The following is an 18,455-nucleotide window of genomic DNA, read 5'->3' on the forward strand; positions in this document are numbered from 1 at the left end:
CGTTAGGGAGCACAGGCTCCGGACACGCAGGCTCAGCGGCCATGGCTCACGGGCCCAGCCGCTCCGCGGCATGTGGGATCTTCCCGGACCGGGGCACAAACCCATGTCCCCTGAATTGGCAGGCGGACTCTCAACCACTGCACCACCAGGGAAGCCCCATTTCTCACTTCTTTATTGCCATAAGCCTGGACCAAGCCATTGTGATCTCTTTTCAAGAACACTTCCACCTTTTTTCTTTTTATGTTTATTCTCTAGTTAGTAGTCAAGGTGACCACTTAATAAATGACTCAGATCATGTCACTACCTTGCTTCAAACTATCCACTGGCTTCCGTCAAATTTTAAGCAGAATCCAGGTTTCTTCCCATGGCCTGTATAGCCCTACCTGATAGAATCTCTGTTATTATCTCAACCTTTCCTCCAAGCTCACTTCTTCTCAGCCATGCTGACTACTCTGCTATTTTTTGAATATGCCATGCATGGTCCCACCTCAGGGCCTTTGCACTTACTGTTCTCTCTACTTGATATGTTCTTCCCCTAGTAAACTGCATGACTTCCATTCAGGTTTCTGATCAAAAGCCACATTTTCAGAAAGGCTTTGCCTTTCTGCACACACCTCCCCTGACCCTCACACTCTCTTCTCTTACTCTGTTTTATTGCTTTTCAGAATACTTAACATTAACAGATGTGGCTTTTTAGCATATTTGTTTATTTTCTAGATTGTACATTCCCAAAGGTCAGGGATTTGTGTGTTTGGTCCACTGGACAAATTTGGTCCGTTTGGACAAAGCTCAATGACAAAAACAGTTTTTGGCCTCAATGTAGGTGCTCAATAGAAAACAAACTTGAATTAATTATTGAATGAATCAAGGAATAGATTTTTGGATTATCTAGAAGAATGGATAGTTTGCCTATCCTTTAACTAATTTTTGACAAATAATGATTCCCTCACTTAATTTCTTATGAGTATTGATGAGCAGGGAATTTGAGGTCATTCTCCCTCAGAGGTTACTTGGAGCGTAGCTTTTAAATTAAGCTATATGTCAAGGACAGGTCCACATGTTTTACCAATAAGCCACACTAGAAGTTGATTTGGCATCAGTGTGAGAATGCACAAGACCTAATGATGACATATACCTGGACAGAAGGACAACTGGTCTCCACTTGGAGATGCACCAAGGGAGTTTGTGGTACAGAGATAAGATTCTCCTTCAAAGACGTAAATAGAGTAGAATGAGCATTTATATCACCAAATCTCAAGTCACAGAGCATGACCACGGTGATTTTAACTTAGAACATTTTCAAACACATGTAACCAAATACCTGCCTTAGACATTTGAAAACAACACACAATAACAGCAGAATTTTAAAAACAAAACTTCTGTAAATGCAAGTTAAAGTAATTGGAAAAGATACACTAAGGCATTTGATGGAGTTAATTTGTGGTAAAGAATCATTGATTATAACTCACCAAAATATGTATGGTCAGGTACGCATTTTTTGACACCATATTAAATTACTATGAACGTAACACCTTAAAACAGCACCTGTTTATTAATAGAAGTTGATTGGACTCTTCTAGGTTCTATGCTTCCAGTCCTACAAAGCCAAAGTCAAGGTATCGGCAATACTTCATTCCTTTCTGGAGGCTCAAAGGGAGAATCCATTTCCAGGCTCATTCAGGTTTTTGGCAGAATCCAGTCCCATGCTATTGTAGAACTGAAATCCCTGTTTCCTTGCTGCATATACAGAGTTCTTTCTCAGCTTTTAGAGTCTATGCACATTCCTTGGCCTGTGTCCTCAGTAATTTTAAAGTTAGCAGTAATAGGTTGAGTCCTTTCATGCTTCCAATCTTTCCTATCCTTGAGTCACATATCTTTTGCCTCTTTTTACTTCAGGGGGAAAACCTCACCGCTCTTAAAGGTTCATGGTATTCTTACCCAAATAACATAGGAAAATCTCTCTACCTTAATTTTTATAAACTTAATTTCACCTGCAAAGTCGATTTTGCCATATAATGTAACATTTTCACAGGTGAAACACCAGGGGACAATGATCATGGGGTCACAATCCTGCCCACCATTGGCCATTTCAAAAAGACAATTTTAATTTTAGAACAGTTGACTGATAGCTGTTGTTTTTGAAGACAAATTGCAATTACTATTCTAATTTGACCAGGACACTTCCAGCTTATGGGAAGACCATGGTATCACCATGTTGTCTACACATGACCTAATGTCCATTTCTATATTCTCAGTACTATGGAGGAGTCTCCATGACCTTCCTTGTGACCTTAGTAAAATCAAAGGGGGAGGGGATAGTCAAGTTTATTCACTAAGTCATTTCAGGGCAAAAGCTGTGGCTCCTTTGTGCACATTGCAGTGTGTATATCACACATCCTTTCTAGGAATCCAGGAAGGAGACAGGGCCAGCCATGCCTGCTGATACTACTAAATTTGCCTATTCAAAACTTGCCTAATAAAGGAGATCTATTTGAATAAGGAAACATCTTTACTAAAAATCTATACTCTTTGACCTAAAAAAAATTATCTGAAATTTTTGTTTAGGAGCTAAGAGATTAAACTTAAAAATTGGAATTATTGGGATTCAGAACATATTGTGACATGCACCTGACTTATAACTATATTAATTTCTCTTTTCTTTAAGAATTTACTTGACTTTCCTGACGCACTTCATTTACTTTCATACTCAAGGCTCTACTTCACCTCTGTCAGCTTCACAAAAAAGGAAGAGGAAAACCAAGTTTTAGGCATTTATGTGTATCAAAGATATTGAAAGAGTAACTATGTAGCATTTCACAATGTCCTTTCTTTCCTTCCTTCCTTCTTTCCTCCTTTCCTTCCTTCCTAGCTGCCTGCCTTCTTTTCTTCTCACTTTTCTTCCTTCATCAAATATTGATTAAACACATTATATAAGAATTGTACTGGTTTCTAAAAGTACCCATATGAAGAAGACATAGTTCTTGTCCTCAAAGTGTTCATAGTCTAGAGGCAATGTCAGGTGTAACTCTGGAGCACAACAGCAAGAACACCCAAGTGTATCAGGAGATGACAAGAGGAGGAAGAAATGTTTGAACAGTATTTCAAAAATGAATGGAGGCAATGGAATGGGTAGTCCAACAAAACAACATCATGGGAAAGCAGTGTGTTCAGGAAAATTCTTGAGTTATGAGTGGACCTTTGGGGACTGAAAAGAGTGGTACTGGTTGAGTCTGGACAGGTAGGCATGGGTCCAATTATTAAAGATGAGTGAGAATATCAAATCACAATTATTACACAATTGGGGTTTATATTAATAATATATTAAGAAATAAAAATGGATACAATGAGCCATCAGAGAGCATGGGAAACCTTCTCAACCAGATGTATATCAGGACTCACAAGAAAAACAACTTTTAAGATGTGAGAGCTGACTTGATAGCCTACTACGCTTCTAGGATTCAGCTTCTCTTTGCCTTTGTATTTTGAATTCTAGCAAGCAACTGCTGACTGGTTCTCCTTCCTGCTAATAACTTCCCTTTACTCAAGATATACTCCCTTCGATTTTATGGCTTCTGCTAAATGCATTCCATGTAGGTCTTTGGATTTCAATGGTACTCACTTGTTTCCATCTCTCTCTGTGTTTCCCATGTTAAAAATCATCAGGAAAAAAGAATTGGTTAGGATTCTGTCCATGACATAAAATGCTCCTAGAGAGCAGAATATCTCAGGCCATCTGCCACTGAAGTCACGTGCCTGCCAGCAGACAACAGTGTTCATCAGAGTCCATAGCATAGATATGAGAAGCTGCAGTATGGGACCACCTGCAGCAATGTTTCTCAGAAAAGCCAGCCATTGAAGGATTCAGGGCACCATTGAATAAATAGGATTAATAGGATTAGAAGTATTTGATATTTATTCTGTAGGTGATAGGCATTCATAAAAGGACATTAAGAAGGAGAGTGAATGTTTATATTCATATTTTGTAAAGATAATGCAACACAGAGGGTGTCTTAATCTGCAAACAGGTAGAAACAGTGATAGAAGAGGAACAAGTTGGGAAACTATTGCAATAAGCAAGGAAAAAATAATGTACAATGGCCTGACTGAAGTGGCAGCATTGTGAGGTGGAGGAGGAGGGAAGAGACAGTAAGTGAAGTATTTACAACAATGTGTGCTCTGGGGCTTCCCTGGTGGTGCAGTGGTTGAGAGTCCGCCTGCCGATGCAGGGGACGCGGGCTCGTGCCCCGGTCTGGGAAGATCCCACATGCCGCGGAGCGGCTGGGCCCGTGAGCCATGGCCGCTGAGCCTGTGTGTCCGGAGCCTGTGCTCCGCAACGGGAGAGGCCACAGCAGTGAGAGGCCTGCGTACTGCAAAAAAAAAAAAAGAATGTGTGCTCTGGAATCACACAGGCCTGTGTTTGAAACTATGATACTTAGTAGCCTGTGACTATTGTCATTCCACCTCTATCAGCCTCTGTGTCTGCATGAGTAAAATAAGGATAATGCTAGCAAATACTTTGTTAGACTATGGTAATAATTCTCTGAGGTTACATTGGAATATTCATGTAAAGTATTTAGCAAAGAGCCTGGTATTCAGTAAGCATTCCATAATGCCAACTTATGTGTTAGAATGTTACTCTCAGACTTCATGACTTTTCTGGATGGGGATAATAATTCTCGAGGTGAGGAAGCATTCCCTCCTAGAATCCTGAGTCCCTGGCTGGAAAGTCTAAATTCAGATCATATGCTCTCATCATTTCTCCATATTGCTGGGGGAGATAATAAATCCACAGCAAAGGCAGGTGTAAACACATAATGGTTTGGAGTTTCATATGATTCTCTTTTTGGAAGAAGGCACTAGTTAAAAACATGGCTGAACTTCCAAAAAAAAAGATATTTGAAATGTCCAGATATTTTAGAGTTATCAATTAGGGTGTCAACATTCTTCAATGTAAAACATAATTCAAGAGCACCTCATCACAACTACAGCAATATTTTAGAGGAAAAAAGTGAATATAGACTAACTCAGCAATGAAGAGACTTTCCAAATAAGCATCACACAGCGGTATGATTTTAGGAAACTTTATCATACCTTGCCCTTATCATGACAATCCTCACCTTGCATTCTGTTGATAATGGTTCTAAGCAGGTTACTAAAGCAGAAATCTTGGGATAACAGAGGAGACAGCTATGAGGAAGAGAGACTCATGTTAACGCTGATTCCTCTTGGTTGACACATTTTCTTTTCTTTCATGACTCTAAAGAGAACTAGAATCTCAAAAATTCTTGCTTCTCTTTTCTCTCCACGAACTTCTTTAAAGCTAAATCTTTATCTGTTTATTCAATAACAATTTACATCTGATCCTCCCTAGCACTAGGCTAGGCACAAGACTATCCGGAAATCATTATTTCTCTCCATAATTTAAAAAGTCCAATAACAACTGATTTTAGAATCTGAATCAGGTTAATAATGTAACATAAACACTAATTAAAAGAAGCATTCTGCTGAAGGTGTCAGGGATGTTCTTCCACAGTCCTGAATTCTTCTAAAGAAAGAAAAGTGGTAGTTTTCAATTTTGTAGCCCTTTACTACTTAGGATTTCTCTTTCTTTTCCTTTCTTAAAAATGTTCAGTGCCAAGTGAAACCTATATAGCTCTTTTCCTAGATACCTGTTGATGGTGCTGCCTGAAAAGGCAAAAGAACTGCAGTAAATGATTATTTGGCTGAACAGTTTGAGTTTGTCACACACATAAAAGGTAGCCTCGAAGGAAGTATAGAGGCAGCAGTCAGGAAGGAAACGAAGAGGAACTGAAAGAAAGTGTCCTCTCATGGAAATAACTTCTCCATTGAGTCAGATTATTGGGTCCCTTTTGTCATTTGTCCTCATTACATTTACGTCAAAGTTGTGCTACATTAGAAATTAATTATGGTGGGTTGAAACAGTGAGAGCTACTACTGTCAGGCTGAGTTTCAATTGGACTATAAAAAATAACTAGGCATTATACTGTAGGAGGAAAATAAATTATTTTGCAAGGGGCTTTGAATATATACATAGGTTTTTTCCTATGTCTAATTACTGCTTTTAGGTTTAACTCTAAATTCAAAAGTATCATTACTTTTCGCAGTAGAAAATATCACCACGGCTACACATTTACTTAGTAATCATTTCTATGGCATGTTCTGCATTGTCCCAGGCACCAGAGTAGACTGGAAATGCAGAAGTGAAAAATATATAGCCCCTGCCCCCAAGGATCTCACTGATTGATTATGATCAATAAGAACTAATCTATCTTTTACATGTATTTATTTTGGACTTTGAATCTAAATAATTGTATGAAATTATCCTGCAGTCAGATAATTAATAGCCTCAAGTCATTGTTGTGATGAAATAATAAATTGAAAGCCTATCAAATTACCTCTCGTAATTTCTATTCCTGAAAGGAAGAAACACAAAACTTTTCCAATAGTAGGACTATTCCTCATGTTACTATAATGTAGGACAGATTTTTTTCATAGTGCATCATATTGCACTGATTTATTCAATGAAGGTACAGAATATAATTGTGAAGGAAAATAATACAGACAAAATGAAGTAATGAAATTGTCTCTGTATAATTAAAATTAGCAACTTACTGTTAAAGTGAAGTCTGGGCTGATATTCCGAATTGACTCATACTTAGGCTGTTTTCTTTCCCCCTCTTTCTTGGAAGAGGTCAATTAAAATGGCAGTGTCAGCCCAGGTTTTTGTAGTTTTAAGGAAACAGGTTGTTGAAACATTTTTATTTTCCCTGATTATGGCTGTAATGATTCAAATATTAAGGTTGGACTTTTCATGTCCACACTGAATCTCATTTTAGGCTGTGCCTTCAAATTAAGCTGGTATAGTATTCTAAGCCAGATGTTTGTGGGAAAACTTTGTCCCAATTATGGATATGTTTCAAGCAAAAAGTTTTCTTTGGGCCTGCATTGTTGAGCTAAGAGCCTCAATTCTCCCCAACCTTTGTACATGTTTCAGCACTGCCATGAGCCAGAATGTGTAGCCATTCAGAATTTTTTTTACTATTTACTACGAGTAGCTGTTCTTAAGCTGCATCTATCTAATAACTATTTATAAACAGCTCAGTTCTCATTCCCTCCTCCTAACAGCAGATCTTCCTGTGAAGAACGTCTGCTAAATTCAAGTCTCCTTACAGACAGAAGAGGGAATTCAAAACATACATTTGTAAGTCATACATTTCAGTCAGCTTGGCAAACATTTAACAAAACTACTGCAAGTGCAATTATTTTTTATAATGACTACTCCTTTCCTTCTTTCTTTTTAGTCACAAGTTGATTGTGATTCTATAATAATATTTTAAACAGCAGTGTAGTTCTTTTGAGAAAAAGAAAGGGGTAAGTGAACACTTTTTAGTGTATATATAAACAAGAACTTAACCTGTAAAAACCAGAGATAAACAAGCTTCAGAATATGTGAAGCATTACCTGGGGCCTGTTTGAAAGATTAAAAAATGTGGTAGAACTACCCAAATCCAGAACAACAGGGTGCTTCAACAATCAATAAGAGGGATCCAGCAGTGGAAAAAATGAACATGAAAAAAGTATTGGAAAATTAAGACCATGAAGAAAGAAACTGACATTGCTTAACCTAGAAAAGAAATGGTTTGAGGGAAACAATAGAAATTTCATCATATGAAGACTTATTTTATAGATGATGGGGTCCAGATGTTTCCCTGTCTCCTTAGCTAATATGGTATTATGTGACAACAGAAATTTTAGGTTAATTATTGTGACTATACAGGCTGAGAAACTCTGAAATTGTTTATCAAGAGATGTGTATAGGAAGATTTATTCAGCCATGCAAATTGACATGGGGCCAGGTACCCACAGGGCCTTATTAAAATTAACCTTCAAACAAGAAGCTGAAGTTTTGATGGCCTCAAGCATCACAGACATGTGCATATATGTAAAATAAACAAATTAAAAAATGAAATTTGATATCTGTCTCTTTGAGATTGTTCAGGATACTCGTCTTACCTTAACTATGTCTGAAAAGGGTCACTTTTCTTATGCATGTATTTTTATGTTTTGCAGTGGTTTCAATTGAACACATCCATAACCTAGATATCTGGGAACAGATTTCCATTTGGTATATCTAAGTAGAGACATTTTCATAGTAAAAGTAGGAAATGAACTCTTATTACATTTAGAGTAGTAAGACTTTCTCAAGAATGCATGATCACTGAAATATACAGGATAAACTCACTATTGCTAACTTAAAGTGAAAGCTAGAGATTTTGAGGCACTCATCACTTCCTTTTTCATGGAATGGCTCCTTTAATATTAAAAGAGAAAATTAAAATGAAACAAGATAGTAATCCACAAGAAGCAACTTGGACAGGATTGATGATTTAAGTTGTTAATTTTTTCACCTGAATGAGACGATGAATATAATTATTTTATTCTCTAATATTTAGAGAGAGATATAACATTCAAAATCACAATATAACATGCACAATCAGAAGTAAATATTATAGGTACTAATTGTTTATATCAAAAGTAACATTGAAGAGATCCATTTTTGGCTTCATAGAGTAAGTCCACTGTAGCCATCTATTCCATCAAAAGAAACCTTTAGACAAATTATTTTAAAAAACTAACAACAGCTACCTGAAGATACCAAATAAGTAAACAACAAAGTGAAACTTTTGGGTGGGGTACAAAATTTAAAGAAGCAAATGAGTCTCCCCCTATTTTCTTTTTACTCATGACTAAAACTAAAGAAACCAAGGACAACATAAGCAGGATAAAGGGCCCCTGTGGACCAAAAGTTATAGGTGAATCCCTAAGGTATAAGATTCAGAGAAGAGGATATGTGAATTCTGGTATGACCACGAACAACTCTCAACTTAACCCATGAGCTATGAATCATAAAGGTTTTGAAAACTGAACTGAGATTTGAGTCATCCACACAAGGCTCAGAAGGACCCTGAACTATGAATGCATGGATAGGACCCAAATCAGCATAGCAAAGACTTAGAGAATGAAATTGAGATTTGAACTGCAATAGCTCAAAGGAGAAGGGACACAATTTCAGTCTGAACTAAATCAGGCTGATTTAGTATTGATTAATGGGTAAAATAAAAATATCTACAATCCCCAGAGGATTATAACAAGACTCAGAGTCTGTACAACATAGCATTTGTGATGTCCAGAATATAATCCAATATTACCTGCCATGCAAGGTATAAGAAAAGATAACTCAGAAACTAGAGTTATGAGGCAGAGTTTTTACAACAGCTATTATAATTATATGTCATGAGATAAAGGAAAAGCAAATAAGTGAACAGATAGGCATATTTAGCACAAACATAAAAACTATAAAAACAAATCAAATGGAAATTTTAGAATTGAAAAATAAAATATTTTAAACTAAACCTCAGTACAGAATGGAGATGGTAGGTAAATGAGGAAACTGAAGATAGAGTAGTAAAAATGATCACACCTGAAAAGCAGAGAGAGAGAAAAAAAATTTAGTTGAACATAGCCTCAAGAACCTGTGGAACAATATCAAAAGGTCTAAAAAATGTATCTGTGGAGTCCCAGAAGGAACTCTGAGAAGAGTAAGTTTGAAGCAGAAAATACATTTGAAGAAAAAAATGGAAGAAATATCCTAAGTTTTATGAAAGGCATACATTTATAAATTTAAAAAGCTCAAAAAATTCTCAACATGATAAACTCAAAGAAAACCATGCCTGCACGCATGTAATAAGCTGCTGAAGACCAAAAGCGGTGGAAACATTGTGAAAAGAGTTGGAGACAAACGGCACATTACATACAGGACAGTGATTCAAATGACACTGGATTTGTCATCAGAAACAATGGAGGTCAGACTATAGTAGGAAAACATCTTAAAACTGTAAGTAAAAGTATTGTCAATACACATTTCATTCCCATAAAAAAATACTTCAAGAATAAAACAAAATGAAGACATCTTGAGATAATGGGAAGCTAAGAAAGTGTGGCCATTAGACATGTTCTAGAAGAAATGCTAAAGGAAGCTCTTCAAGCTGAAGGGAAGTAATATTAGAGGAAACGCTGAATCTTCAGGAACGAAGAGGAACAACAAAGTGGTAAACGGTTGGGTAAATATAAAATACTAATTTTTAACCTCTTAAGTTCTTTAAAAATATGTATGACTGTTTAAAGCAAAAATAACATTTTCTGATGAGGTTTTCAGTTTATGTAAATGTTGTATATTTGACAACAATAACATAAGGATCAATGGGAAGGGAGGTAGAGGTTCCCATATGGTTTCAGGGTTCTATAATTTATGGGAGTTTGAATAATATGGGCTCTACAAGTACTCTATAAAATGTGTTATGTATGTACATTTCAATCCTTGGAGCAATCTCTCTCTCTTTCTCTCAAATGCACATACACACACACACAAACTAGAAGGAGATACAGCCAAAATGCCGATATTTAAATTAAATTGAAATGTTAAAAATATTCTTTCTAAAAGAAAGAAGGAGATAAGAGAGGAACAATAAACAGATGGAAAAAGTAAAACAAATAAAATTGTAAACATATTTCAAACATGTCATTAATTACATTAAGTGTTATGATCTAAGTACTCCAGTTAAGACACAGGGATAAATAGATTGTAGAAAGAGCAAGACGCTACTATATGCTGTCTACAGGAGACATATTTTAAATATAAAGATAATAGGTTGAGATTATATAGACGGAGAAAGTATACAATGCAAACAAACAGTAAGCATAAGAAAAGTCAATATTTTAATATCAGATAAAATAGCTTTTGGACAAACAGTACTAAAAAAGGTAAACAGAACATTTCATACTCAATAAGACATAAAATTATGACTAATTATGCACCTAAAAATGGAGACTCAAGCAAAGATTGAGATAACTAAGTGGAGAAATAGTTAAAATTGCACAATTGTAGATGACAATTTTAACACCCATGTAATGAGGAATCTGACACCAGTTTTTGGTGTGTGCTGACAGCCTTTAAGCTTCACCTCTCCCTCTTCCCCTTGTGCCCCACCTTTGGGCAAGATCCTAAGAAAGCTTGAATACTCCCTCCTTTGACACGGGGAGGAGACTCAAATCACTCAAGTTCCTGCTCATCTGTAAAAACACTTACCTCAGTCCACCTCTTAACCATAATAAAAACCTAGACCTTTTCCTTGCTCCCTCAAAACATTTTTGGGTCTGCTTGAGACACCTGTTCTGATCTCCCCCAGAGACCTCAATTATATAAACAATAAACTGTTTTATACCCTTTCAGTGTGTGTGTGGCGTCATCAGTGTTGACATTGAAATTTTGGGTGGGGGGGTTCCATGTGCCTCTGGAGGTGGTCATTACAACTCATCTCTCACCAACTGATATAACAAGAAGGCCAAAAGTCAGATAATTCATTTAAACTACATCTTTCCTGATTTTTTGCCATTGGCTTTACAAATTAATAAAAATTTGCTCTTCAAAGACACTATTAAGAAAACAAAAAGGCAAGTCACCAGCTCAGAGAAAATATTTGTAACACATTTGTCAAACAAAGGACTTGTGTCTATAAAATACAAAGAAACTAGAGCCTAATTTTAAGAAGACAAACAACTGAATAAGAAAATGGGAAAATTTTTTTGAATGGATACTGTAAAAAGGAAGATTTATCAATAGGCAGTATGAACAAGAAAAGATGTTCTGCCATTAACAGTCATTGAGGAAATACAAATATCAATCAAAATGGGATACTAAACATACCCATTAGATAGCTAAAGTTAAATATTGTCACTATACCTACTAGTGGTGAGAATATGAAGCAATCAGAATTTTTGTACACTGCTGTGGTATATAAAATGTTACAACCCTTTTGGAAAACAATTTGGAAGTTTCATAAAAAGTTAAACATGCATGTACCATATTGCCTGACCATTCCACTTCTCAGCAATTGTCCAAGAGAATCAAAAACAAAAACATATGTCAACACAAAGTTTTGTACTTTAATGTTTACAGTAGCTTTCTTGCAATAACCAAAGGCTGAAAACAACTGTAATATCCATCAACTGGTAAATGGATAAACTAATTATATGTGTCCAGTGGAATACTACTCTGCAATAAAGAGGAAAAAAATCTATTGATACACATTACTCATTGAATAATTTCAAAAGCATTATGTTGTATGTAGGAAACCATGCAAAAAAAGTTATTTAATGTATATTTCCACCTATGTAAAGATTATGAACATGAAAATTAATCTACAGTGACAGAAAGCAGGATTGTAGGAAAGGATGGATTGCGTTGAAGAGGAAAGCATTTTCCTTTACCCTTCTAGGTAAGTTCTTCTGGTTGGGCCAAGAATTAAGCTGATATGAGACAGATTGACAGGAGAAAATCAAACAAAATTTTAATAACATGTACACATGGTCTTTCAGGACCCAGACCCAGGAAGACTGAGTAACTCACCAAAATGACAGAAATCATTATCTTCAGCTACAAAACAAAACAGGACATTGGGGTAGTGGTTTGGTACTTCAAAGGGGAGTAAGGCAATTCACAAGGAGATGGAAAAGCAAATGTTTGGTAAACAAATGTTTGCTGGGCCCTGCAGAGACAATGGGATACAGGGTGGACTCTGATCTCAAGACCCTCTTGAGTTTCCCCGACCATATCTAGCCCACATTCTTTGCAGCATCTTGGGGGATAGCTTTATTCCGGAAAAAAGGCCCTTTATCTAAATTCTTTTAGGCAATTAAGGGGGAGGTGAGAAAACTTCAGCAGTCTTCTCTTTCTTAAAACTATAAACAGTCAAATTAATCCTCATGCTAAAGAGACACATTTTGGTGCGGCAAATTTCACCCCCATACAATTGCAAAGAGCCTTGAGGAAACTTCCAGGAGTGATGGAAATACTCATTATCTTGCTTGTTGTGATGGTTTCATGGCTGTATACATACGTCAAAATGTATCAAATGACATTTTTATATACGTGCAATTTATATTTATGCCTCAGTATCAATTTTTTAAAAGTAACATTGGTTTGATGAAATAACTTGATGATTAGGCTTCAAGTTTGATTGAGCAGTAATGATTATCAGAATACCAACTGAGCAATATTTGGGCTAAAATAAATTATTAAAATAATTCACGAAATCAATATTGATTTAAGTGAGATTTTTTTCAACTACTTACAGGGTACTAGCTTTTGGAATAGCTAAACAAATGAAAAATTACCCTTATATGTTGTTTGCTGCTTCTGAGACACCTATTATGTATGGACAAATACTATATACCTAATAGGAATATTAAGTCACGGTGTAACACAATATTGTTTAGGTATAAGTTTTGGTCAGAGGATGAACTCTAGAATAGGTTAGAGGTAACTGTAGTTCAGTGGAAAGATAAAATAAAAAGTAGGGTTTTGAATTCTGGCTCTACAAGGGACCAATTAGGAATAATTTTGTGACTATTTTGGTCTTACATTTCTCATCTGTACTACTGGGAGAATCTTATCTCACAGGTTTATTGGAAAGACATATAATTATTGCAATGTCCATGATACCATCTGAAGAGTGATATAGATTTTTATCTCTCCATCATTTGAGTTTCCTTGGGCTCAGAAATCACTAGCTATTCAAGTGCCACATCTCCTCCTTTAACATATCTCACCAAATCTATAGTTCAGAGACATTATTACATCAGATAAAAAAGATTCTGTGGCAGTCAGGACTGCATTAGAGCATCTGCAATTTAGGATGGAAGAGGTGCCCATCAGAAAAAATGAGGTGCATTAGAACAGAGGATGCTGTAATGATGGGAACTACTTAAAATGAGCTTCACCTTCCTTTTGATTTGGGTACTTTCACATCCAGCTTCTTTTAGTCACCTTGGTCTTGCTAATACTATGTTCAACAGTACAGATAGAAATGGGAAAAGTCAGCTAAACAATCAGATTCTTTATATTCAAGTTACTAAGGGTTTAAATAAATGCATGGAAATTTATAAATCCTTAGTAACTGAACCCAGGGAATAAACTGTTGCTATCGTTGTGATTACATTTTATTTTGGAAGGTTGACATCAGATAGAAAAAAACCTTGAAATAACTACTTGACACCTCTACATTAGGTATAATTATATTATATATATTCTAGATAGAGGGATAAATACATACATAATACACACATACATACATACATAGATGAGAGTGATTTCTCCTCCAATATTTACTGAGCACAGTCTATATGCTTAAAATATGCTTACACTAAGATTAAAATTGTAAAGAATAATGACCAGGAGTTTTGTTGATTTGCCTTATAAACCAAACTGTCATTTTTTTAAAATTGCCTATAAATAGATATTTGGAGCTTAGTTGTTAGTTTAGTCAATATTGTTTACAAAAGATCTGTCACTTATTATTTGGTAAAATTTCAGTATCCTTTCTAGTGACAAGAGAAAACGAATGAAGGCAGTCTATAAGATGGCTCCTAAGGTATTTTACATCTAAAGAATTCTGTGCTTCTACAAAATCAATTTCTTTCCAATCCCTGGCATAAAATACTAGAGTACAAGAGAATTTTTAATATCAAAGTCTACAATTAAGGTAACTATCAGGTGAAGAACAACAAATAGAGCTGAACTACGTGTTACTGCTACCTTCTTATCTGGGCAGTATGGCATGCATCAGGACTACCTGGTTCCTGCAGTACCGCTCACTCTACATACCAAGTGGCTTGCTTAGAGATACACTGGCCACATTCTCTTTCCAACACCATCAAAGAATTGCAACCCCAGTGGTGAATACTTAATGCAGTGCCTACAAACCCTGTGGCAATGGCAGATCCAGCAAAAAAGCAGGAGTAGAGTCTCAGATGACACTGAGTGTCTGACAACTGACATTTACAACAATGTTAATGATTCACAGTTTTCAGATCTACACAATCATGAGAGCCTCCAGTGATGCTGCCACCTGCATGATTCATATGCTCTCTTCCCCAGCACTATACGGGGAGAATGGAGCTTCACATTGCTGGAGAATTAGGGGCCACTTCACTCCACCAAACTCCTGTGACTGACAGTTGTTGATAAGAAATTGGGTAGCAATAACTCATTTGCAGAACTTCCACTTTGTATCTTAAATTAGAATGCAATAGAAGGCAAATTTTGTTTTGTTTTAAGAAATAGAGTACAGAAAGTAATAGAAATCAACGCAATAACCTCTGGGATGTCTGACATTTCAGTAATGTTATTCTCATAGGAAACTATTGCTCAGTGTTGACAACAGTTCTTGGATTTTGCTTGACCCTCCAATTCTTGCTTCTAGTCAGAGGCAACACTAGCATATTATCAAGACTTATCTTTGTCTCTGAGATTTTAGTGAGGGCAACTTGCAGTGATCTCAACAGGCCCTAGTTTAATAATCATATTAAAATTCTTGGATTTTGTACATTGCAGGTATGTTCCAATTATAAAATTAAGATTCCTAAGTGATAATTTTACTAAATGTATTATTCATGTGATTTATGTCTATTTCGGACTAACATGAATATTTAAAAATTAAAAGTAAAACCACTAACAACATAAGCTTCACTGTATTTTCATGATGCCAATAGAATATTGGTAAATATGCAGTCTTAATAATAAAAGTAACAATAAGCACCATTTAGAAAATTACTATTATATGTTACGCAGTTTGCATGTCTTTTCTCTAATTTTTGCAATGACCTTTTAAGATAAGTGCTATCATCCTTATTTTACAGACGAAGAAATTAAAGCTGAGAAAAGCTAAGTAACTTGCTAAGTCCATATAGCTAGATGGCTGTGAAATCAGGACTCATATCTAGTTTTATTTCATTCCAAGTCCATCCTTTGTGAATTATGCTACATCCTGTGTTTCCCTCTTAAATATATAGAGAATATAAGGTGTAATATTAGTAGCACATTATATGTTTATATATATAACATATATAATATAGAAAAGCATGTTTTCACATGTAAGATCTGTTCTGTTTAGCATGTAATATGGATACATTGCAAATTAAAACGTGACAAGGGTGCTTATTGAAATTTAAACCTAAACATTGTCATTTTTATGTATACATAATAGAAAGTGTAATACTTACAAATCTATCACGTAATATATGCTAACTTTGCATGGAGATTAACTAATAACCATGTTAACACATAAGCTACCTGCATGATTCATATGCACCTTTATTAACTGCTTGTTTGACATTTATGCCTTGGAGACACCCAGAATCAAAGTCACTTATAATTTCATTTGGCTTACTTTTTTTTTTTATAGCTTCTTTTTTTTTTTTAATTTAATTTAATTAATTAATTTATTTTTGTCTGCGTTGGGTCTTTGTTGCTGCATGCAGGCTTTCTCTAGTTGCGGTGAGACGGGGCTACTCTTCGTTCCAGTGCGCGGGCTTCTCACTGTGGTGGCTTCTCTTGTTGAGGAGCGTGAGCTCTACGCATGCAGGCTTCAGTAGTTGTGGCACGTGGGCTCAGCAGTTGTGGCTCACGGGCTCTAGAGCACAGGCTCAGTAGTTGTGGCGCAGGGGCTTAGTTGCTCTGTGGTATGTGGGATCTTCCCAGACCAGGGCTCGAAGCTGTGCCCTGGTTCGAGGTTCTTAACCACTGCACCACCAGGGAAGTCCTATTTGGCTTACTTTTGATATAAATAGGAATGATAGCATTCAGATAAGAGTTATATTTCTATTACAATAAAATGTTTGAGAACTCCCAAATATTCATTAAGGTTAAACCAGATGTTACGCTTGTATCAGTTTCTTGGTCAAATGAACACAACTTTTAGTATTTCAACATCTAAGTTCTGTTTCACAGAACACAACCAGGTCATTTGTGCTTTGTGTGAAGGTTGATCAAAATTTGAAACCACTAAGTAGTACTCAGATTATTTTGACACTGTGCATATGCTGTTCCTTGTTGGATGAAGTAGTGAGAAATACATTTCTATTCTATAGGTCCAATTTCCCCTCCAAGAAGAATGCACATGGTACCAGGATTCCTAAATCAGTGGGCCCCCTTTTCTTACACTTTATTAGTGAGTAAAAAATTATACCATTTTTTATTTTGCATTATATATGAACCATGATTTTATTGCTTTCTTACATATATTTTTCCTTTAAAATTTCTATTTATTTCCTAATGGGATGACAATAACCTTTATCATAATTTTGTCTTTAGCTTTTATATTATCTTTGTGAATTTCTAACTTATCAATTATTCTATAGTTTGTATATTCTCTTTATATCTGGAATCTTTTCCCACTAATTTTTCGGTTTTCTTGTTTCAATCTGAACTCTTTTTTTTTTTTTCCTCTCTAGGCCTGCAACACACTTGACATGGTGGAAATGTACTATTTCCTAGGCCACATATCTTCCTATGTTTCCATATGTCTTTCCTTTTTGATGAAGTTCAGTTTCAACAAACTTTTCAAATTACTTGAAAAGAAAGTCTTTATATGTCTAAAAATGTCCTGATTGTCATTTTACAAAAATATGATATTTTGCTGGGTATCAAATGCTATGTTCAAATTCATTTTACTTTAAAATTTTATAAAACTTGCTTCACAGTCCTTTACAACCCAAAGCTGTGATTGAAAAGCTCATGCTGGGGCTTCCCTCGTGGTGCAGTGGTTGAGAGTCCGCCTGCCGATGCAGGGGATACGGGTTCGTGCTCCGGTCGGGGAAGATCCCACATGCCGCGGAGAGGCTGGGCCCGTGAGCCATGGCCTCTGAGCCTGCGCGTCCGGAGCCTGTGCTCCACAACGGGAGTAGGCCACAACAGTGAGAGGCCCGAGTACTGCAAAAAAAAAAAAAAGCTCATGCTGTTTGATTGTTTTTTTCTTGAAATTAATGTCTCCTCTCTTCAATAAGACAATAACTCCAAGTATGGATCTTTTCTGTTATATTTTGGTGGGCACACGGTAGACCTTTCCAAATTGGAGCTGTGTCCGTTAGCTCTTGGAAAAGGCTCCTTCTGTTCGATCATTCCTTTTTATGATATTCTTTTTGCTCTATGGATATGAGAACCTCTAAAACTGCCTTCATATAGTCACACAAGTTATTTTTAAAGTTCTTTTCTATTTTCTGTTTTCAGAATAAACTTTTATTCTTCAAAGTTCACTTTTTCTGCTTATTCATAGAAATATATATCTGGAAATTCTTGGCAGTTCATTTGTATTTAAGGTTTAAGGACTGGGTAGCTCATGTGAGTTTCCTCTACTATTCTGTAAGTAAATAAATTCTGTAATATTCATCTCCCATGAGTGGGAAGTATGCCTGGAATGGAGTATCAGCCTCAGGCTTTGCTTGGATTTGAGTAAGCAAGGAACTGGCTTTCAGATCGGAACACCTATATTTCAATTTGAAGAAGGCTTTGCACTTGGGGAAACAGCACCTATACTAAA

The sequence above is a fragment of the Pseudorca crassidens genome, chromosome 6 (assembly GCF_039906515.1).
Source record: "Pseudorca crassidens isolate mPseCra1 chromosome 6, mPseCra1.hap1, whole genome shotgun sequence".
In the NCBI taxonomy this organism is placed as follows: Eukaryota; Metazoa; Chordata; class Mammalia; order Artiodactyla; family Delphinidae; genus Pseudorca; species Pseudorca crassidens.